This window comes from Cetorhinus maximus, chromosome 4 (genome assembly GCF_964194155.1).
Source record: "Cetorhinus maximus chromosome 4, sCetMax3.hap1.1, whole genome shotgun sequence".
Lineage (NCBI taxonomy): Eukaryota > Metazoa > Chordata > Chondrichthyes > Lamniformes > Cetorhinidae > Cetorhinus > Cetorhinus maximus.
In genome coordinates this window covers 82093188-82117562 of record NC_135882.1, presented here as the reverse complement: position 1 = coordinate 82117562, position 24375 = coordinate 82093188, and the positions used below count along the sequence as shown (strand labels likewise).

General features: G+C 44.4%; 1 protein-coding gene across 3 annotated transcripts in view; it reads left to right on the top strand.

Moving 5' to 3' along the window:
- Nucleotides 1-24375, top strand: part of dnajc5b (DnaJ (Hsp40) homolog, subfamily C, member 5 beta) — a 185571-nt gene that overhangs the window by 104428 nt on the left and 56768 nt on the right. For 2 of the 3 annotated variants that reach the window (XM_078540415.1, XM_078540416.1), the window contains one exon: nucleotides 18477-18593. The exons of the other annotated variant lie outside the window; for it this stretch is intronic. The gene's annotated coding sequence lies outside the window, so the exon portion shown is untranslated. The remainder of the gene's footprint in view (nucleotides 1-18476; nucleotides 18594-24375) is intronic. 3 annotated transcript variants of the gene reach the window in all.

The window sequence follows — 24375 nt, the reverse complement described above, 5'->3', positions numbered from 1 at the left end:
GGAAATATTGCTGGAGGCAAATGTATCAACTGGGAAAGAACATTGGAGTAGTACCGAGAGTAATCAGAGAGAGAAATGAGAAAGGGGAGAGTGAGAGTGACACTGGGCAAACCTAAGAGATCCTAAGAATTCCTGTCTTCATGGGAGGGAATATATACTTGTGCCTCTTTAGTGGATGAACCAGGAGTCTGAAAATGGCTGAAAATAGATTAAATGTTGCTTAAGCGTTTTTATCAGGTTTTCCAAAGGGACATAAGTCTAGAAGTTACAAAATGTGGAAGCACACTTCTGCCTTAATTGTGGTGGAGTGGGTGGTGGGACCACAATTTGGGACAGAAGTTGGAAGACATTTAGCTTCAGTCATTCTGTGCAAGAGATGGACACTTAATTTTGCTGCACAAGAAGAACAATTGGAGGACTTTTCTGGGTAATTCCTGTGTTTCCCTAAATCTTTTAGTTCCAAGATATATCTCGTGTTTCAATGTTGGAAATTTGATACTAGAGTTATGACTTCAGATAAGAGCCTACGTCACATTGGAAAATAAGTGTGCAGAGTAATGATGTTGAATCCACAGGTTATGGTCACTTTCCTAGCAGCCAAACACCAGTTCTTCCAGAAACTTATGTAGATTGTGGGGACTGCAACATGGTTCTGGAGACAGCAGAAATTACAACACAGGGCTCGATTTTACTCGGGTGGTGGTGAGCGGGTTTGTGGAGCACAGTGTGGTTGTGAAAGAATGCTTTCTTAATAGGAGTGCTAAAGTCACGAATGTGATGCAGGTGGGAATTTCTGGTAAGTATTTTTTACGTTGAAATTTAGAATTTGATTTAGATTTTAAAAGCTGTAAAAGAAACTGTCAGCTACATAAGATACAGAAACTGCCTGTCAGTTAACTGTCAATCAACTGAAAGTGGTTGCCTGAATAGATGCTCATTGGTCTAGCAGGAAGCTGAATTAGCAGTTATATCTTGAGTGTGAGCCATAGCCCTATATAAGAAGACAGCACTGCACAGAGTGTGCATGAAAATGTTAAAGTTGGGTATTTGGTGTAACTGGAAGTGGGAACTTGGTGCAGTGGGAGGGGAAGTTGTTTTTTATTCTTGTTTTTATCTCTAGTAGCTGGTGAGTGTTTTTCTTTAGTCTTTAAGCTAGAAAATGGTAACTTGTTATTACTTAACTAAATTAGTAATTTAAACAAGATAAACCGGTTAAGTAATAAAGCATAAAAACAAATGTTAATTAACTAATCAAAAAAATAAATAAAGTTGGGTAGACATAGTGAGGGAGCTGGTGTGCCATAACTGCAGCATGTGGGAGTTTGTGGAGAACGTTGAGGTCCTGAACAACCGTAACCTGCAGTAAATGTCTGCAAGCGAGGAACTTTGGCTCAGCGTTATGAAGCTGGAGTCTGAGCTGCAGACATTGTGGGGCATCAGCAAAGGGGAAGAGTTACCTCGACACTTTGTTCCAGGAGGCAGTCTCACCCTTTAGGTTAAGTAGAACTGAGTTGGTCAATGGCCAGGGACAGGAGGGTGCGACGACGAGTCAGGCAGGTATGGGGATCCAGGATGAAGTAATAGAGGAACCACGGTCCTTGACTTTGACCAACAGGTATGAGGTACTTGCTACCTGTGTGGATGAGAACAAGAATTGCAGAGTGGATGGGCAAGCATAGAATTATGATGCAGGAGGCCATCCAAGTCAGGGATAGTGAAAATGAATATAGTAGTGATATGAGCAATGGCCTGGATTTTTACCAAGTTGGAATGACTTGGAAGGCCTTTAAAAATAGGGGGCAGGTCCCGATTCAAGGATTCCTGACCCCATTCCAGGGCGGTCTGAGTTTCAGGAGTGCCTTTCAAGGGTGCAGGCTAGTTCCTGTCAAAAGCCTGTACCTGCAATCCTGACTTGGCTGGTTCTTTTGCAGAGATAGGAGTGTTCTACTCCTCCGCAATTTTCATGGAGTCTGACCTGGGTTTTAATGAGCTATGATTCACAGCCCCTCAGAAGAGTCGTGAACTCTCGTGTGTACAAAGGAGCCTTTTAAAAGGTAAATTCAAAAGGTGCTCCTCATGTTCCCCGTGCCAAGCTATGCCCTTCCACCCATGCCCAATGGCCCCTCATACCCTCAATGTCAAGCTATGGCACTTCCATGCCCATTGACCCACTATACATAGTATAGAACCTGTGAACCCTATAGTGGCAGTAGGATGTACAAAAAAACTTTTAAAAAGGTAATTCGTTCATAACCTTATACTATGTTAAAAAAGGTCATTTCACTTAGAAGGCAATAAAAGTGCCAATCATCTAGATGCTTTGAAGCATCAATAATAAAAACCACAAATCCTTGGGGCAGAATTTTATGAGTCGGTGAGTGGGGGCGGTGCCTGCTCGCCAACGCATAAAATGACGCGCGGTGATGTCGGGCGGAACTCCCGACGTCATTCTGCCCCATTTAAATTTTCAGGAAGGCGGGGGCGCAGCAAAATCAATTGAGGCCATCGACAGATCATTTAAAGTAATTGGTGGACCTGCCCGCCCAACCTTAACATTGGCAGGCAGGCTGGGAGCCCCAGCGGGAAGTAGAAAAAACATGAAACCTCATCCACAGGCGGGATGAGGTTTCATGTAGTGTTTTAAAAATTTTAATAAAGTTTCTTTGGAAATTATGAACATGTCACAGCTCACATGAGGGGACATGTAAGGGAAATTTTTTTTTTCTATTTTTAATATTTTTGAACGTGGAGGCGATCTCCCTGAGGCAGCACATAGCCTCAGGGAGATGAATGCACTCTTTCGGGGGTGCCGATCGGAAGCGCACCCGCATGCGCCCGCCCATCAACATCCCCGCCGACGGGGGGGGAAATTCAGCCCTTGAAATCTCTTAACCTTGTGTAAATATACATTGTGAAAACTAATGGGGTTAAAGGCCAATAAGTCCCCTGGACCTGACAGGTTGCATCCTAGAATATTAAAGGGAGTAGCTGCAGGGATAATTGATGCACTGGTAATCTTCCAAGAATCCTTAGATTCTGGAAAAGTCCCAGAGGATTGGAAAACTGCCAGTGTAACATACTTATTCAAAAAGGGAGGGAGACAAAAAACAGGTAACTATAGGCCAGTTAGCTTAACATCTGTCATTGGGAAAATGTTAGAGTCAATTATAAATGACACAAAAATAGGTAGGAAGGCAAGTGGTGAGGATTACACAAAAAATCTACTGAGGGATATTGACAGGTTAAATGAGTGGGCAAAAACTTGGCAGATGGAATATAATGTCAGAAAATGTGAGGTTATACACTTTGGCAGGAAGAATAGAAGAGCTGAATATTATTTAAATGGAGAAAGACTGAAGAAAGCTGCAGCACAGAGGGAGTTAGGGGTCCTCATGCATGAATCCCAAAAAGCTAGCATACAAGTTCAGCAGGTAATAGGGAAGATAAATGGAATGTTGGCCTTTATTTCAAAGTGAATGGAATATAAAAATAGGGAAGCCAAAACTATACAAGGCACTAGTTAAACCACACCTAGAATAGAATAGTTTTGGTTCTCTTATCTAAGGAAAAATGTACTGGCGTTGAGGGCAGTCCAGAGAAGGTTCACTAGGTTGATCTTGGGTATGGAGGAAATTTCTTATGAGGAGAGGTTGAGTAGGTTGGGCCTGTACTCATTGGAGTTTAGAAGAATGAGAGGCGTCCTTACTGAAACATATAAGATTCTTAGGGAGCTTGACAGGGTAGATGCTGAGAGGTTGTTTTCCCTTGTGGGAGAGTCTCGGACCAGAGGACATAATCTCAGAGTAAGGGGTCACCCATTTAAGGCAGAGATGAGGAGGAATTTCTTCTCTCAGAGGGTAGTGAAACTGTGGAATTCTTTACCGCAGAGGGCTGTAGAGGCTGGGTCATTAAGTATATACAAGGCTGAGATAGACAGATTTTTAATCAGAAAGGGAATCAAGGGTTAGGGGGAAAGGCAGGAAAGTGGAGTTGAGGATTATCAGATCAGCCACGATCTCATTGAATGGTGGAGCAGACTTGATGGGCCAAATGGCCTACTTCTGCTCCTATGTTTTATGGTCTTATGCTCTTATGGTCAGCCAAGCCAGTATATTTAATTACACAAGGCCTTTGTGTTTTTATTTTAACTGGGACAAAGTCCCTCAGCACTGAGGCAGGCCTTTTAAACAGCCCGTCTCCTTACCCCGCAGTGCCTGTGGCTGCCTCCAAACATTTTAACCCATCAGCTGGCCTGACTCCAGCCTGCAGTTGCCCCCCAGCAGTGGAGGTCACACTTTTGCAAACACTTTCTTCCAAGGTGGGCAGGCCAAGCTAGGAATTTTCCCAACTCCTACCATCCGCCTCAACGATGAAAATTCAGGCCAATATAGTTTGAGGAATAGATTATTCTCTGCAGCTGAGGTAAGATCCAGTTCTGATATGCATGTCGGAACTATCTAGATAGGTAGAACTAAGAATGATGTTCTGCTGAGAAAGTTTGAGGAGTTAGGGTCCAAATTCAAAATAACATAATCTCAAATCTTTGGATTGTTACCTGAGCTACATGCCAATTGACACAGGAATAAACAGATGAGGAAGTTAAAATGCATGGAGGAAGGAATGGTATGGGAAGTGAGATGTCACAGGACAGCTGGAGGTCCGGTACCCGGGCAGACAGACACTCGCTTCATCGATGCCAACCTGGATCTAATGCTGGAGGGAGGTCCTTTTCCCAGAGGGTGACAGGAGGAAGCAGGTGCACTTCTCTGTTGAGTGTTGTTTCTCTTCCTCCTTCTCTTTTACCTCTTGCTCCTCCCTCTGTGAACTAACTCCTTCCAGGGCCTCACTGTTCTCAAGGCCCACATCTCTCTCTCGAGGGCCATGCTATGGAGTGTGCAACAGATCACCACAATGACCGAGGCCCTTGCAGGAGGGTATTGGGGGAAGCAGAGGACTGGAATTGCATTTTCAGAAGCCTGATGGCCTTTTCAATGGTTGAGCAGGTGGCAATGTCCCCTGTGCCTTTTTCTGAGGCTCTCGTAGGGGGATCAGGAGCCAACTCTTCAAGGGATTTCCCTTCACCCCTAGGATCTATCCACACCCGTTGGGGTGTTATGGACGGGAGGGTGTTTACTTTAAAACAGCCCTGATTTCTTCTCTCACCACCCGTCCGTAAACAGAAAGGTATTTTTGATTTCCCCTTTCATATGTGGTGACATATTTTCCCCAACCCGTCAGTTTTTGGAGTGATCCAATTCTCTATTAATAACTCTACAGCAAAGTCAAGATAAGGTAGAATCAGAGAGTTAGTTTATTTTACACAGACTCAAAAATGCAGGATGGGGGTTCGCGACATAGCCCCCGGTTCCTTCACACAATAAAAGAGAGATAAGGGAAAGAAAGAGGTACAGGGCAAAGACCACAGACAAAATAAGAATTATTGTTTCAAGTGAGTCCAGAGTCCAGAATCAAAAAGTCCAGTGGTGTATTCTTTCAGAGTCTGCAGACTGGAGAGATGACTTCCATAATGGCAGAATCACGTAGAAGTGAATCAATCTTGCAGTAGATGCTGGTACAGAAATTCAGACGTTCTAGTAGAAAACCAGTGTAGATGAGGGGCAGGCAATTTAAACCTTGACAGAGCTCTGTTTCTGCTGCTGTTCTGTTGATGGAAGATGGCAGACTGCCTGGATTCAGCTCCACAAGGAAATATTACAGGCGCTAGCAGTTTGGGGTGGGGTCATATGACTTCACGCCCACTCTTTCCCCTCGGTTTGGACAAAGGGCACATATTCCTGGTCTGGATTCTTGAGATGGTTAATTTTGCATCCATTAATAAGTTTCAGCAGTTTCAGGGCCCCTTTGTCCTCACAGACAGATTGTCTCCATTGGCCAGAGCTCTGCCTTAGGAATGTAAAGGACCTTTGTGCATTTCTGTGGAATTTGATTTCTGTAGCCATGGGGGGCATTAGCATCTCTTTAGAGATAATGGCATCCTTGCTGTTTTCTGAAGGTTAGAAATTCCTTTTTGTGTGAGTTGTAGCTCATCAGTCTTCAGTCAGTGTAAAGCCTTTGTCCATTAAAAAAAATAATTTTGTAAAGTCGGCAGGATGATATAGACATATATACACACACACATGGAGATGTGGCAGCTGCCAGAAAAGCGAATGCACACTGGGAGGAAGCTCTTGTTGTGGTCGCAGACCAGTTCGATGTTGAGAGAATGGAAGCCCTTCCTGTTGATGGATCTCACTGGATGATCATTGGGTGAGTTGATGGTCACATGGGTACAATCGCTGATGCCCGGCAGCTGGGGGAATCTAGTGGCGGAAGTGAAAACTACCGCCTCTGTCCCTGCAAGGCATGTCTGTTATCTGCTCTGGCAAAGAGGGCATCAATGACAAGTGGACTGCAGTACTATGCTACCATTTTTAATATGCCACAAAAGTCTGAAGCTGATTCTTGGAAGGGACCAGAGTGAAAACGTTTTTAGAAATTTATTCTTTCATGGGATGTGGGTGTCACGGGCTAGACCAGCGTTTATTGCCCATCCCTAACTGCTCTTGAGAAGCTGGTGGTGAGCTACCTTCTTGAACTGCTACTGTCCATTAGCTGTAGGTATACCCACAGTGCTGTTAGAACAGGAGTTCCAGGATTTTGACCCAGCAACAGTAAAGGAATGGCGATATAGTTTCAAGTCAGGATGGTGTGTGGCTTGGAGGGGAACTTGCAGCCCTTGCTTTGCTAGGTGATAGAGGTCACAGGTTTGGAAGTTGCTGTCAAAAGAGCCTTGGTGAGTCACTGCAGTGCATCTTGTAGATGGTACACACTGCTGCCACTGTGCATCGGTGATGGAGGGAATGAATGTTTCAAATAGTTGATGAGGTGCCAATCAAGTTGGATGGTTTTGACTTTCTTGAGCTGCACTCATCCAGGCAAGTGGGCAGTATTCCACCACACTCCTGACTTGTGGACAGGCTTTGGGGAGTCAGGAGGTGAGTTATTCACTGCAAGGTTCACAGCCTCTGACCTGCTCTTGTGACCACAGTACTTATACTTGTGTGGTTGATTCAGTTTAGTTTCTGGTCAATGGTAATCCCCAGGATGTTGATAGTGGGGTTTCAGCAATGGTACTGCCACTAAATATCAAGGGGAGATGGTTAGATTCTCTCTTGTTGGGGATGGTCTGACACTTGTGTGGCATGAATGTTCCTTGCCACTTGTCAGCCCAAGCCTGGACCTTGTCCAGGCCTTGCTGCATATGGGCACAGGCTGCTTTAGTATTTGAGGTGTCGTGAACGGTGCTGAACATTGGCCAGAAATTTCCCCCCGTCGGGGGGGGGTGGGTTGGGTGGGGGCGGGCGCAAACCGATCAGCGCCACCGATTGGGTCTGCGCCGCCATTTTACGTGGGTAGGCCAATTAAGACTCGCCCATCGTGACGCTCGCCTGGAAGCGCTGAGCAATCCCTGTGCAGGCGGCAGGGGATTCCCTGAGTGGTTCACTGCACTCTTTCGCGCATGCACGTGAAAGAGTGCAGATATCTCCCTGAGACACAGAGGTGCCTCAGGGAGATTTGTTTCAGTGTTAAACTTTTAAATAAAGGATTTTTAAACTTTTAAAACATGTCCCCTCATGTGACACTATCACATGAGCTGGGACATGTCAAAGAATAAATGTATAAATTTTTATTAGATTTTAAAACAGTTCATGAAACCTCATCCCGCCCCTGGGTGAGGTTTCATGAAAAATTACAAGGCCGCCTGGGCTCTTCGCCTGCCCGCCAACCTTAAGGTTGGATGAGCAGCTCATTAAATTGAATTAATTAGGTTTTAAATGGTCTTAATAGGCCTTTGACAGTTGGCTGTGCGCCTGCCGAACTGAAAATCTAAATGACGTGTGGTGACGTCAGTATGCCCGCCCGATGTCACCGCGCATCATTTTATGAGTCGGCGAGCCCCCCACCCCCCCACCCCCCCCACCCCCCTGCTCGCCGGCGGGAAAATGCTGCCCATTGTGCAATAATCAGCGAATATTCCCACTTCTGAACTTCTGATGAAGGGAAGGTCATTGACGAAGAGGCTGAAGATGGTTCAAAAAGTTCAATGCCACAGTGACTTTGTCAGCCATTGGCAGGGCATGGTGACCAGTGCTTCAGGATGTTAGGTCTCCGTGACAAGGATACAAGCCTTTAAACCATCTGCCTGTGTTATGAATACATATCTTCAAGAACTACATGTATTTTTTAAAAATTGGAAGGACATTGAATTATTTAGACACTTTCTTGGAAACTGACCTGGGTGTTTTTTAAAAGGTTATAATGAACTTTGGACTATGAGCAAATTGCCTTTTCCAAGAAGTCACATGACTTCAGTTAATTGACCAGCAAGGCACCTGAGGATAGAAGAACTATTTATTTATTTGAACTTTAATTGCTAGGGAAAAAATCTACTGCTTATAGAGGATTTTCTGGAAACCACCTGACTGAGTTGAGTTTTCGTTTTGAACTTGTTTTTGGACTAAGTTTCTGAATAAACCAAAAAGGGGAAGATTGTGAGTTCCCTTTCTCCCTGCCTTGTCTGAAATTCAATGTAGTTATCAGCCTCCAGCTAGATATCCTAATCTCAATGTAACTGGTCTATATTTGGAAACCTGAGAAGCTGAGATGACAGAGAGATCCCAAGGACATTGATCCTGCTCTGTTCTCCTCCACACTGAAGCTCCTTTGGAAAGAACTTACAGACAACTACTGTAACCAGCGATCCATCTTCACACACAGGAACACCAGATTGACAGTGTCAAAGCCCTTTGGACTTTATCCTTTTTCATTAAGCTTTCCCATTGGCCAAAAGGCACTTTTTCCCTTAAATGCCGACTTCCGCAGAGACCCTATTGTTTTGTCCTTTGTGTGTATGTGCGTGTGTGTTGGGATTTAAAGAGGTTTATAGTTATACTTCTGGATTACAAATTGTATGCTAACCAGTCTTTGCAACTTGCTTTTGAAAATAGGTTTCATTTCATAATAAATCACTCATTCTGAGTTTATTGAAAGAAGCATGGTTAGAAGCAAGCTCTTTATCCTGGTTCTAACAATAGCAAAAATAAACAATTGGCCATTTTGGTGAATGAATAAAACATTTACACCTATGGTATGACTTGTGGAGTAGTGGAGCTGGATAAACTACTCACTCCTCCCATCCCAACCGCAATACAGGAGAGTTGCAGTCTCCTGCAGAATTGTTATTCAGCCATCGGTAGCTCCATCTTTGGTAGTCAATCCTATATTGAGGATTTGCCCTCTGTTGCCTTCCTGCCTTTCCTTCCTCTCCTATGCCCTGCTGATGCCCAGGGTTCTGCCCTTCCTGTGAAGGGTGTTGCCCATCATTGCCATGGAGCCCAGAACCTGGCAGTCATGCTCCTGTTGCCAGCTGAAGTCTTCTTCCTGGGCAGTTGCTGCCCAATTATCAATGGCATCTTTGCCCCTTGCTCTTCTGCTCCTGCATTGCCAGGGTGTGCAGACCCCATTAAAGCCCAGATGTTCAGTGCCCAATCTCCCTGCCACTTGTGCTGCATCAAGAGCACTCCCTTACCAAATTTCACTTTGCCCTTATGGAGTCAGGATAATGCCCTGGGGAAGCCATGACTGGCTCCCCATTGTGTACCGATCTTCCCACAACTGTTCTGAAACTGACAGCTTCAAAAACTTTTCTGTCCCTTTAAATGTCCCACCCTCCACTTTCAATAGTTTTTAACAGTCTTAATTGGCCTGAATTGGAGGGAGAGTGGGATTTCTGTGCCATCTCCCCGCCCACATTGTTCATTATAGCCGGCACCAAGATTAACATGTTGCTGTCACTGCTGCTTTTGGGGCCCCTGCCTTCATTCCCATCTACAGATGGCCCCAAAAATACCTTTGCATCTGTCTTCATGGCAGAAGATGCAAAAAGCAATCTGGAAATAATGGGGAAACAGGGGCCTAGCAAGAACGAGGAACTTAGAGAAAACAATATGAGTAAAGAAATAGTGCTGGAGAAATAAATGGCAACAAATCCCCTGGACCTGATGACTCACATCTTTGGGTTTTAGAAGAGGAAGCTGCAGAGATAGTGGGTGCAGACTCCTTAGATCTCCAGAATTTCTTTGATTCTAAAGTGGTTCCCAAGCTTTGGAAAGTAGCAATCATAACCTGCTATTTAAGAAATGAAGTAGACGGAAAACAGGGAACTATAGGCCAGTTAGTCTACCATCACTAGCAAGCAAAAAGCTGAAATTAAGGTTGTGGTAACAGGTCACTTAGGAAATCACAATGTGATTAAGTTGAGTCAACACAGAATTAAGAAAGGGAAATTTTGTTTGACAAACCTATTGTTTTTTTTAATCTGTTCCTGGGATGTGGGTGATGCTGGCAAGGCCTATATTTATTGCCCATTCATAGTTGCTCTTGAAAAGGTGGTGGTGAGTCGCTTTCTTGAACTGCTGCAATCCATGTGGTGTAGGTACACCCACAGTGCTGTTAGAGAGGGAGTTCCAGGATTTTGACCCAGCGACAGTGAAGGAACGGTGATATATTTCCAAGTCAGGATGGTGAGTGACTTGGAGGGGAACTTGCAGGTGGTGGCGCTCTCATGTGTCTGCTGCCCTTGTCCTTATTGGTGGTAGAAGTTGTGAATTTGGAAGGTGCTGTCAAAGGAGCCTTGGCAGGATGCTGCAGAATTTTAAGGATGGCATTTTGAGGATGTAACTATTAAGTTGAATAAGTGGGAACCAGTGGATGTCGTGTATTTAGATTATCAAAAAGCATTTGATAAGGTGCTACACAAGAGATTATTACACAAAATTAGTAATCATGGCATTGGACGCAATTATATTAGCATTGATTGAGGCTTGAGCGATGGATAGAAAATAGAGAGCAGGAGTAAACAGGTAGTTTTCAGATTGGCAGGCCATAACTAGTAGGGTAGCATGAGGATCAGTACTTGGACCTGATGAAGGGACTGAATGTGATATATCTAAGTTTGCCAATAATACAAAGTTATTTGGGAAAGTAAGCAGTGAGAAGGACACCAAGAGTATGCAATAGGATATAGACAGATTGGGTGAGTGAGCAGGGGTATGACAGATGGAATAAAATGTGGTCAAGTGTGTACTTATCCACTTTGGTAGGAAAAAACAAAAAAGCAGAATATTTTTTGAATGGTGAGAGACTGGGAAATGTTTGCATTCAGAGGGGCTAGGATGCCCTTGTATTTCAATCACAGAAAGTTAACATGTCAGTACTGCAAGCATTAAGGAAGGCAAATGATGTATTAGCTTTTATTTCAAAGGGTTTGGAGTATGAGTGAAGAACTTTTACTACAATTATACAGGTGGAGATCACAACTGGAGCTCAATACTCCAATCAAAATTACAGTTGGGTCCCAATGTGTTTATTTAAAGAAGACCATGGAGTATGCTGCTGCCATTATTTTAATTTTCTGTTGTTGCCGGAGGTCACCGGTAACGGTTATTGGTTTAGTACAAAGAGAAGTCAATTCTCTCTTTACTCTAAATTCGCTTTATTCACGTCGTTAGATCTTATACATATAGCTTATACGTCTGGTTAGATATAGATATGCAGTTTACAGCAGGTTATACAGTTTTTATACCCAAACTAGAATCTAAACGCACACCCACTAGGTTTCTCTGACACTCCCTGAGTGGTCACAGAATATAAAAGCTAATACCCGAAAAGGAGAGCTGATGCTGGCCAGGCATTCTGTTCCCTCTCTCTTTCGATGTCATCTCTACGTTGCTGACATAGGTTCTTCCACTTCCGTGATAGTTGTTCTCTGGAGTTCTCGCTGGCTCCACGCCCGAAATTCTCCATTCTTATACTGAATCTTATCTCTTCAAGCTGTGCTGTCTCTCTCCCGTTGGTTTAGGCCTGCTTGCCTAGTCTGTGGCATCTTCTCATTGGCTCTGTCCCAAGGACTTAGGTAGCATTACCTCGTTACTTCTTTCCTAAATAAGGATTTGTGCCTTATCACATTCCCTTTATTTTCCAAGAAACTCAGCTACTTCAAACCAGTTCCAGCCAGCTCAGGCCAGTGACTGGACTCAGGTTACTTCAGGTCAAAAGTTGCTTTTGCCTGTGTCAGCAGTTCGGCTGCAGCCCCTGGCCAACACTGTTATCCTGCTTTCTTCACCATGGTGGAAAGTTAAAGTTGGGACCACAGAAGCTAGCTGCTTGACCTAACTATTCCATGTCCAACAGAGTGTAGACCAAAACCATGGGGCTGCTCCACTCACATATTCTTTAATCCCCCTTTCCTTCTACCTATCTAACCTATTCAAAAATTTTGAAATGATCTATACTTCAATCACTAACTCCAGTTGTATATTCCACAACCTCACAACCTTCTCCTATTCTTCATTATAAATGTCTTATATTTTATATCTATGTCTTCTCAGTAGACTCAATCACTGGAAACATTCTACTTACTCAGGCTAGCCCTTCTCAATTTTAAACACCTCTATTGGGGAAAAATATTCTTTCTGCTTCTGATTGACACAGATTACCCCCAAGGGCTTTACACCCATAATTGAATTACAGCTTCTGTATAAAATGTGATGAAATAATTAATTTCCACAATGTGACAACACTTAAATTATTCGTCAGTACTTGGCACTGCTATAAAAACAATATTGCCCATTTATTTGAAGAGCTATTCAGGAGGGTAGTAAGCACAGCACATGCAGCAGCCACTCATTCCATTTTGGTTTGAGGCTCATCCGAGCTACTGCCTTAGGCAGGTTGCCAATCTGGAGGTGAGAAATTGGTGGGGTAGTTAAAAGAGAAAGGTCTACAGCACCATCCTTTTACCAAAGACTATTGCAAAGTACAAATTATACTCAAGCAGCCTATGCTTGCAAAACCCACATCAAAATGTCAACTGTTAGATGTGATTCCATGATTGGGCAGCGTTTGCAGCACTAATAGCTAAACTAACAACCAATTTAAGATAAACAGGTGAGCTCATAATAGGGCTCATTTATGCTGGCTAGAAGTGACATGCGTTCATACATAGGGACCCATTCTCTGCAGACAAAAGGAATATGTCCAAGCCTTGCACCTTTTTTGAATTACCTGGGAGCTTGGGAAGCCTATAGTAAATGTTGCTTTCTCAATGGCAATGCCATGGCCAATCGAAGTGACTTGCCAACCAATTAGCACACCTTTTTGCCTGTAGTATAAATTGTTGTGGTTGTTTGAAATTTGATATTCTTGCGTTTGTCCTGATGAGTGAAAGTTGCCTCTCTTTTCAGCAATATCTCATTAGTTATGCAAAGACCATCTCCTGAATTGTACTGCCCATAATTGGTGGGTGGAGCAAGGAAGTTGGGACAGCATTGGGGGTCCTAAATGTGTCTTCTGTCCTCATTTAACATACGTATATGAGTGTCCCACCTGTTTCAGGCAGGAGATGCCACAGTCTGCATGAAAATAGAGACAGGGACTCAAAGGTAAATTAGCAGTTCCCATTCCATATACAATTTTGATCTCACCACTATCCTGTTTTAAGTACAAATGGGGCAGTAGGTACCTGAAAATTGTGCCAGCATGTCAAAACAAATCTGCAAAATGTGCTCCAAACTGCATTGCATGTAATAAATTGACATATGTACAAGGAGATAAAGCTTAGGCCCAAAACTAGAACTCGATGTAGGCCTGTGATCTTAGACTGATTTTCAGACCATTCAAAACTAGAATATCAAAATATACGGTGTAGCCAGTCAGCCTGGGCTTCAGGAGAGAGGGGCAGTGACTCAGCCATTTCAGCATTAAAATTGAGAAATGTCCATTTTCAATTTTTAGTACTTAAATTTAGAATTGTGGATTTTGCTAAATTGACTATCTTCTAATTGATATAAAATGATGCAATAGTCTTTGGCCTGAGTTTTGCGCATGTCGTGCGCACGTGATTGGCAGGCCCAGGAAGCAATATCCGCTCCCGGCCACAATCGCAAATGACACGTGATTTCATGCTAGTTGGCCAATTAAGGCCAAACCAGCGTGAAACACGCCCAGATATTGGGGCAGTGTTACCAGCGGGGGCGGGAGTGTGACGGGCACCAGGTCTAATGGGGACCCGAAGGGGGGGAGTTCAAAAACTGCACTGGCAGCTCCCTGAAGGCTGCTAGGAGTTGATGAGGAGCCTCAGGGAGCTGTCCAGGTGAGAGTCTAGTATCTAGCAGGAGTTATGGGCTCAACACCCGCCTGGCGTGCCAGGCGGGAGGGCAATGCGGATGGACATGCTGCCCACCCCACCACCCCCCAACGCCAGTTCTCTGACAAGTGCCTGTGCACCCTCTTGGAGGCAGAGAGTGCCTGGCATGATATTCTCATGCTGCGGAATGGCAAAAGGAGGCCACCCCACCGGATGAAAAAGGCCTGGATGGAGGTGGCTGCCCAGGTGACTGGACATGATGTTGTGCGCTGCATGTGGATCCAGTGCCGGAAAAGGTTCAATGATCCTCTGCGCTCCTTAAGCATGGACTTTGCATGGAACTGTGTATAGATGTCTTGGAGGGTGGCCATTCATCGTGATGCTCAGGGTGTGAGACAAAGAGTGCCAAGTGCCACATATCTCCGTGCTGGCCAAGGCTGATAGAAGGGTGAGTTGTGCCAATCTGATGGGCACCTCAACCTGGATCTCCTTGGGGTGGGAGGCAAGGCTGGGATGGTGTGGCAGGTAGAGTGTGCACTAATGAATGCACCCGTACAGGAGAAGAGAAGCCATAATGCGCTGGAGCACGCACGAATGGGTGGTGGGGTGCCCAACATACTGATTCTTTTCAAGGTTGAGATGGACGTCCTGGACATGGAGTGCGAGTGTGGACTTAGGTCCGCAGGTCGCTGAGAGGCAGGGATCTTGGATGAAATTAAGAGTCCAGTGGACAGATGAGAGCCTGGGCAAGTGTGGAAGAGCTGTAGGATTGTGGCAGCTCCAAGGAGAAGTTCTAATCAACATTGCTCGTCCAATCACAGTGCCTCAGTGAAGCAACCGTAGTTTATGCAGAGTCACTTTGTTACAATGTAATCAACTGACATATCCTGTTCCTCTGTTAGTAGTACCCTCCTCATGATGCCCTGAGGACCCTCCCTTGACACCCGCATCACCATCTCTCCGAACTAAGCAGCAGAGCAGATGCAGGCATGTCAGTGGGTAATAGCATGTCAGATAAGATGGTTGTACACAGTGGTGAGGGACATCACACTCACTTGAGGAGCTGGTGGAGGCAGAGAGTTCCCAGGTCATTGGCATTTGAAGGACTTCTAGAGACCAGGATAATGCTGAGTCTGAGGCAGATGGTGAGCCTCTAGTGTTGTCCATCAGGCAGCAGAAGCTGGATGTCCAGCGGGATGCGTGGAAGAATCTGGTGGAGATCCCTGAGGGTTTGCCTGCCATGGCCTCTGTCATGGAGGAGTCCATGCAGAGCATGAGCACTGTGTTGACCCGGAGCTCCAAGCGCACAGCCTCCTCCATAGTGAGAATGGTGGCTGTCATGGGGAAGCAGCTCCAGGAATAGAATCAAGGGTTTCTGGGGCTACCCTCAGAAATGCAAGCCCACACACTGGCAGTGATCTCAGCAGGTTGCTGCCAGTGTGAGAGATGGATGAGGCATCTAGTAACTCTGCTAGGTGCCCGTCCATCAATGGTGAGTAAGGAGGTTCAAACCAGTCTCACGCTGGTGGACCAGCTGCATGTTGCAACTGTGGGATCCTCTCAGGGTGCTCCAGATGAAGGCAGCAGCTCCTCTGCCCCTGTGCCAGTGCATGTGGCATCTGAGGAGTGCCCAACCATGGCGCTGGACGCTCCTTCCCAGGCGGTGCCTGCACAGGCTCCACCAGCTAGTGGACATCTGCCAAGGTCATCAGGGCTGACAGGACATCACAGTCAGCAGGCTGCCTCCACTGCCGCTGCCAGTGAGGGGTGGGGTGGGGGGGGAGCGGGGTGTGGGCACCAAGACGCAGTACTCAAAAGTGGAAATTTAAAGCACTGTAAATACACAAGGGGTTGTCATGGGTGATATTACTTCAGTTGAAACGTGCTCTATGTTCAAATTGTGTAAACATGACCACCAGTTAAAGTTATTATTTTTCATGGTCTAAATGTGCTTTATGTTTCTCGTAAGCGTCGGGCATGGGAGTGGCTTGTGACAGACAGAAAGGGCTGCAAACTTTATTTCTGTGGTCGTTAGTTGACATAGGGGGTCCCAGGATGGCCTCATCAGGGACGTTCAGTAAGGAGGTGTCACCCTTGCCCTCACTTTCAAGCCAAGCCTTGGAAGCCTGGCTGAATAGACAGAGAATCAAGGCCTTCCTGGTCTCCCTCAAGGTTCATCACTTCTGCAGCCACGTCCTCACCCTGGGCGTCCTGCAGCTCCTCATAAGACCCATCAGTTAAGTCACCCTCTGCGGCTTGGGGAGCTGCCTCGCTGTCTTCATCCTCCGCAAAGTCCGTGCTTGACAGAGCCAAATTGTGCAGAGTGCAGAGACACGCTATGGAAGGTATTGCAGTGCTTTCTCTGCTCGGTCCAGGCATCTGAACCTCACCCTCAGCAGTCCAATGATCCTCTCAACCACTGCACTTGTTGAGACATGACTCCTATTGTACCTCTCCTCTGCTTCTGTCCTTGGGTGTCGGAGTGGCATCATGGGCCACCTTTTCAAGAGATAGTCTTTGTCACTCAGCAACCAACCATCCAGTCGAGCTGGAGCCATGAACAGCATTGGTACCCGGGAGTGTCTCAGGATGTAAGCATCATGGGAGCTGCCAGGGTCCCTCGCACAGACTTGCAGAATCTGGGTCTTGTGATCACACACTATCTGTACGTTCATCGACTGGAATCCCTTTCTGTTCACGAAGGCACCCGGCTCACTCACTGGCACTTTGATGGCCACATGTGTGCAGTCGATTGCACTCTGGATGCGGGGGAAGCCAGCAATCGCTGCAAAGCCTCTGGATCACTCAGCCTGGCCGGCCTCATCTGTCCAGAAATGAATGAATGTTATGACCCATTTGAAGAGATCATCAGTGACCAGCTTGTCGCAACTGTTGGCAGCAGATTGGGACACACCACATAGATCCCCCAGTGACCCCTGGAAAGAACCAGTGGTGAAAAGGTTGAGGGCTACTGTGATCGTTAGAGCCACTGGCATATGGTGGCCACCCAAACAGTTGGAGGCGATCTCGAGTTCAATCATCTGACATATGGAGGGTACAGCCTCCCTAGAGAGGTGGAGGCTCCTTCGGCACTGGACCTCAGACATGTTGAGGTAGCTGGAGTTCTGCCTGTAGACTCCGGATGCAGGATAGTGACGTCTGCTGTGGACTGTTCTTACTGGTCCTGCACCCACTGTGGCTGCGCCTCTCCTCCCACAGGTTGCTCACTGGGATGCTGCCTGTGGACACCTGGCCTCCCCTCATTTCTGCCACTCTTGTCCTCTTCGGAGGAGGTCCCACCAGCGCAGTATACTATACCCATTTGCTGCAATGCAAATGGCACTGTCTCATTCACTGAAGGGTGTACTCAGCAGAAAGCCTCCAAGAAAGTTGGAGAGACAAAGGAGTTCTTAAAGAAAGTTAGCAATGCATAGAGTCCAGCAAGAAACACAGGAAAGGCCATGAACTGTCAAAAACAAACCAGCAGCAAACTCTCACCTAAACTCCTAACTACTCACACTGCCCGGGCTCCGGTCCCATTTTATCCCAGCCTGGAATGAGAAATCCGTCAAATTGGAATGGCCGCCTGCCCATGTTGCCTGTCCGATAACGGCAAAATCGCACGCACAATGTAAAATTCAAGACAATTGGCTCTTTAACGGGCTTAGTTGCCCGTTTAATTGTTGGCGGGCACACTTCTGACTCCTGTGCGTGCCTGCCAACCGCAATATGGTATGAGGGCGCGATAAATTCCGGGCGCTCACGTGACGTGTTCTCATGCGATTTTGCACTCGTTCGGGCTGGCCGGGCGTCCACACCCGCAACATAAAATTCCGGTCTTTACTCCCAGATTTAAACTGGCAAAACACTTTGTTGAATTAACAAATACAATTAACACTCAGATTCTATCAATTTCCCTATGCTTTAGATCTAGATGAAGTCCAGGTAGCTAACACTTTCGGACATCTTTTGTACTTGACTGTCCCCGACTGATCCAGGTTAATATATACTTTCCCTTGTACATTACATGAAAAACAATAGCAAAATAAAGATTAGTGACCATTTATATTTTTCACAAAAACATGGCTATTTAAGTAGGAAAATATTACTTTTCCAAACACTTTATTTCTCGACTTTTATCAATCGGCCAGGGGGGCTTGAGGAGTGGAGAATGTCTATTAGCCGCCAGTGGGTGAAACATAAAACTACTTTTCAGTCTCATTGGTTTCCATGTAGAGTGACGATGAATGTTTTATTCATTCTGCCCTAGGTTTTGTGATTGGAAAGCCAATCAAATACCTGCTTGAACAAAATAGAGAACACAATCCCAGTGACCTGTTTACCTCTGCACTGAGATCTGAGAGCAGCCGTTGTATCTTCACCGCAGGTAGACGCTATACTGACAATTTATAGCTTATCTCATTATTTTGTTATTCTGTAGCTCTTGCTATAAATGTACTTCACAGATCAATATATGACAATATTATAAATATAAAGCCTGTGCAGCTAGAAGATTACACAACAAGCAGTTATTTGACCATCTGTTAGTTGCAGCTGACTGTGCAGGAGAGTTTGGTTACAGCAGCTGAACTGAAGGGTGCTTTGAATGTGTAAGGTTCAATTTGACAACTCAAGTTTGTGAAATTACTGAGTTTTCTCTTGCAATGAAATGTGTGAGAATTTACTATTGTATATTGTGGTGTTTTAAAAATATATTATACTAAAATGGAAGTGTGCTAAAACAAACCTCAATTTCTTTCCTCCACCTTTACATAATCATTGTATCTTCTCTGACACATACTTACCATGGTTAAGTGGATATGTCTTTCATAGGATTTGGCTCTTGGTATAAACATTTCCATTTTTCAGGATTGTATTAGATGTTTTAATAGTCACAGTTACTTACATTAGCTCCTATCTTGACATTAGCCACTACTGTAAGGACTATTTCCTTTACACTGCTGACAATCTAAGTGGCAGAAATACTAATGTGTAAGGTAATACTATGGATCTGTTCTGAGGTGAACTACTATTTCATGCGACAAAGTCTAAGGTCACTTACCTCCAGCTTTTTTTTTAATGGACGATACCTTCTTGGTATGATCAGGGGTTTTTAATGTTATTTTGTTGTCTGCCCTGGTTTTGCAGCTATAATTTATATCTTTTTGATTTTGTTTTCTTTCTGCTTACTTCCCTTGGAGTTCCACAAGATCAACTTGGTGTTTTATTTGAGTTTTTATTTTTTTTTTGTTCAATAAATATTTTCATAGTGTCACAGCTGATTATTCACCTTTAAGTAGTCTTTAATGCTCTTTGTTACTCAGTTCAATATGCCTTTTAGTTGGGTTGCACTAATTCTATCTATCAGCATTGTACGAAATCACGTTGTAAGAGTTTTTAATGTGAGCTGTATAATTAAGGCATATCATCATTGCAAAAATATAAACATGGCTTGAAGGTGTCTCAGCACTTGAGTCTCAAGAATTCAATTTGTCCATTTGTTCAGAACTGGACCAACCATATAAATACTGTGGCAACAAGAGCATGTCAGAGGCTGGGAATCCTGCGGCGAGTAACTCACCTCCTGACTCCCCAAAGCCTGTCCACCATCTGCAAGGCACAAGTCAGGAGTGTGATGGAATATTCTCCACTTGCCTGTTTGAGTGCAGCTCCAACAACACTCAAGAAGCTGGACACCATCCAAGACAAAGCAGCCTGCTTGATTGTCACCCCATCCACCACCTTAAACATTCACTCCCGCCATCACTGACGCACAGTAGCAGCAGTGTGTACCATCTACAAGATATACTGCAGCAACTCATCAAAGCACCTTCCAAACCCACGACCTCCACCACCTAGAAGGCAGCAGATGCATGGGAGCACCACCGCCTGCAAGTTCCCCTCCAAGTCACACACCATCCAGACTTGGAAATATGTTGCCATTCCTTCACTGTCGCTGGGTTAAAATCCTGAAACTTCCTCCCTAATAGCACTGCGGGTATTCCTGCAACACATGGACTACAGCGGTTCACGAAGGCAGCTCACCAGCACCTTCTCAAGGGTAAGTAGGGATGGGCAATAAATGCTGGCCCAGCCAGTGATGCCCACACCCCATGAATGAATTTTGAAAAATGATGTCGCTCCTGTCAGATTTTATTTAGTTCTCAGTGGATTAATTGCAGCATATTTCTTGGTAACAAAGGGAAGAAGGGCTCTCAGGTAATCAGAAATTACCTGGACACCAGTAAAATAACTGCTGTAAGCAAGATGTCTGAGTCATCTGTGGTTCTGAAGTTGTTTTATGGGTTCACATAAGTTTTCCTTATCTTGGTGAAGCTTTGCCAAAACCAAAATACTGCCTCTTGTATTTTCCGTGAGTATGCCTCTAAAGTTGAGACCCATGGTGTAGTAATTATAGTTTTGGAAAATATTGGACTGTAGCTTTAAGAATAATCCTGTGTTATAAGCTCACATGATCTGTGTAAACCAATGTGTTAACTGCATGGGGAACCTCTACAGGGGAGTTCTCCTTTAGTTGTGGAGTTTGAGGCAAATGTGTGATTGCTGCTGCTGTCTTGTAAATAAAGTTAAATGTGTCCACCAAGAAAAATTGTCTCAAGATCAACTCTATAACAAACTGGCGATGAGGATAAGTCAGATTGTAAGTATCTAAGTTTGTTAAAAATAAAAGAAGATATACACATTTGGCAGAATCAATCCCTTTGAGCCAGCCACAGATGATTGGTCTCAATATATTGAATGTCTTGCGTTCTTCTTTCAAGCAAACAAAAATCACAGGGGAGGAAAAGAGGAGAGCAATTCTCCTGAGTATTCATGGGAGCAAGACCTGCAGGTTAATTTGAAGCTTAACTGCCCCCAGTGACCCAGATTCAAAGACTTTCAGCAAATTAGTAGACCTCGTTAAGGGACATTTTTAACTTAAGCCCTCAGCCACAATGCAGATGTTCAGGTTCAATTCACGGAATAGAGCCCCAGGGGAGACAATTGCTACCTACGTGGTGAAATTAAGACACAAACAGAATATTGTGATTTCAGTGAAACTCTGAAGGACATGCTTAGGGATCGTTTAGTATGTGGTGTGTAAGCAGTCACTATTCAGTGAAGATTGCTAGCTGAAGTGAATCTTGATTTTAAGAAAGTGTCAGAAATAGCGCTGGTGATGGAAAGTGCTGTAAGGGATTCACAAACAATTCAAGAGGCGCAAAGTGGCGCTGTTCTCCTAGTTGGGTGGGAACAGTCAGACGCAAGTGGCGCGAAAAGCCGGGATTCCACTGAGAAGCGGGAAACAGCCCCCACTAACTGAAAAATGAAAGGAAACAGCTTAGCAACTAAATTGAAAAATAACTTTCATAGACATGGAAACAATCAGTCTTCTAGCGATTAGCAATTTTAAAAAGTAAAATGTTATTTTTGTCACAGAAGTGGACACATAATGAGCAGCGCAAAGCAAAATCTAAACAGGCTTCCAAACAACAAACGAAGTCCAATGAAGTCTATAGTGTAGAGGAGCCTGAAACAACCAATTCTGACATTTATTCATTATTCAACATGAAAGTTGGGAAGACAGAGCCAATATTTGTTACAGTGCAAGTGAATGGTAAACCATTAAAAATGGAAATAGACATGGGTGCTTCTACCACTGTAATAGGAGAACACATTTTCAGATATCTAAATAAAGGTGATCAACAATTAAATTTGGAACAAACATCTGCCAAGTTGAAAACGTACACAGGTGAAGAAATCCAAGTAAAAGGTATCACCAGAGTAACAGTTCATCATAGACACCCGAACAGCACATCTACCTGTGATGGTATTAGAAGGCAGAGGACTGAGCCTTCAAGGTCAAAATTGGTTGAGGAAAATTAACCTTGATTGGCCAGTGAGATTTCAAAAGGAAGCTGGAAGAGTCCCTGAGTTGGAAAGGAACAAGACAAGGTACTTCAGAAAGAGCCTGGAGAGCCCAAGGGCCCCAACTGGATGAAAAGGGAGTGTGTAGCTATTCAGCAACCTGAAGAAATGAAGACCGTCTTAAACAACAACATGGAAGAACAGCAGAAGAAACTCAAGGAGACTCTGCTGAATGACAGAATTCAAGATGAAGTGAGTGAGCTTCACAAAGAAAAGAAAAACCTGTTGAAAGACCTTCACACACTACCAGGACCCCTCAGGTGAAAGTTTGTGCCTCTGATAAAGTACGAAGAGAAACAGGAAGAATTTAACACCTCTCTGAACAAACTGAAGAACCAGATGACAGAGAAGATGCAACAATGTTCAAGTTTTCAGGAGGAAGCCAACAGATATAAGGAGACGGAAGAGCTGAAGAATCAGCTAAATGAAGCTAAAGAGGTTTTAAAAGCAAAAGTCGTAGAACTTTCCAAGTTGTGAGTAGATAATGAAGTCATGGGAAGCTCAATTACTGAACTAAGACAAGTTGAGATTAAATCTGAGAAAAATCTGGTCGACAGTGAAGTTAAAAAGAAGGCCGAGACTAAATTCTCTGGTAGAAAGAAGAAGACACATAGAAAGAGGATGCAAAATTACTGAAAAGGCACCAACTTTAAAAAAAAAATCATACTTTGTGGGATTCAGCATCGCTCAACATCCTGATTTTGTGAATCATTCTAGAACTCTGGATCAGAGGCAACCAATGACAGTGACATTTGTTCACTTGCAACTACCAGAATTACCGTACATGAACACTGGTCAAACACAAGTCAATCCAGCGATACAAGTGCTAGTTCACACCATTTGCTTACCAGGAGTTCCGATTATGCCTCTATCTTTTCATCAAGGTGCCATCTTCAGACAAGACTAAACCTAATACTTCCCAATTTGGAGGGTAAGGTGGAGAAAAGTCAAGGAAACCAAAAAGTGACTCATGATTTGCATTGTTGTGAGCGACAATTTACTGTTGGAGAAACAGTATATGTAAAGAATTTCAGTGGAGGACTGAAGTTGTTACCTGGTAAAGTGAGTTCTGTGAATGGACCATTGTCGTACCATGTGGAAGTGGAAGGCTGGATCACCCATAAGCACATGGATCATTTAAGAAAAAGAGAGATACCCCAACAAAATGATGTTCTACCTGTAACCATTACTGAACCTATGGTTCCTGTTGAAGTTGCTCAACCAAGGACAGACATGCCCGGTATCTCTGTCAGAGTTGAAGACACAGAACTGCAAGTGCCTATTGAGGTACCTGATGTTAATGCGGTTCCAGAGAATGTGTTTCCCACAAAAGAATCGGAAGTTGTGGAGCTACGACATTCCACACGGATCAGGAAACCACCTGAAAGACTGAACTTGTAATTTCATGACCTGTGTAAATATTGTAATGTCATGAGATAAATATCCTTGTAAATACAAAATGTACAGAAAGTTAAAGGGGGAGGAATGTAATAATTATAGTTTTGGGAAATATTGAACTGTAGCTTTAAGAATAATCCTGTGTTGTAAGATCACATGATCCATGTAAACCAATGTGTTAATAGCGCAGGGAACCTCTACAGGTGTTCACCTTTAGTTATAGAGTTTGATACACGTGTGTAGTTGCTGCTGCTGTCTTGTAAATAAAGTTAAATGTGTCCACCAAGAAAAGCTGTCTGAAGGTCAACTCTGTAACACATGTTTTTTTTCTTACTGGCCCTAAGATAAGTTTCCATTGTAGGTTTCAATTGAGCAGCTTGATGAATTGCCAGACCTGGCATTAGACTGGTGTGCAGGACTGTTGATATCGGTCCCATCAGTCAGTGACTTTGTGAGCACTGTTAGGGAGTGAGCTGTACATTGAGGAGCCAGAAGGGAATGTCATGGTCATGGGACATGCTAAGGTGCATAAGCTGAGGTCAGGCAGCAAGGTCAGTCAATTGTTGACGCATAAGGGATATGGGTAGCTGCTAAAGGAGCAGATGTGATGAGTGAGGAGGATGGACCTGTTGTCTCTCCTGCCAGTTTCTGAACTGTCCCTTCCTTACTCCAGTTATCACAGTCGGCTCCATTCTACCTCTTTCCATATCCTAAAGTCCCTCACTCACTAAAATAGCACATCATCTCCCACCCCCAAACGAAAGTGTGGAGAGATGGGATAAGTAGAGAATAGAGGGGACAGGGAAAGTGGGGGTTTGGGAAGCAGATTTGGAGCAAGGTGA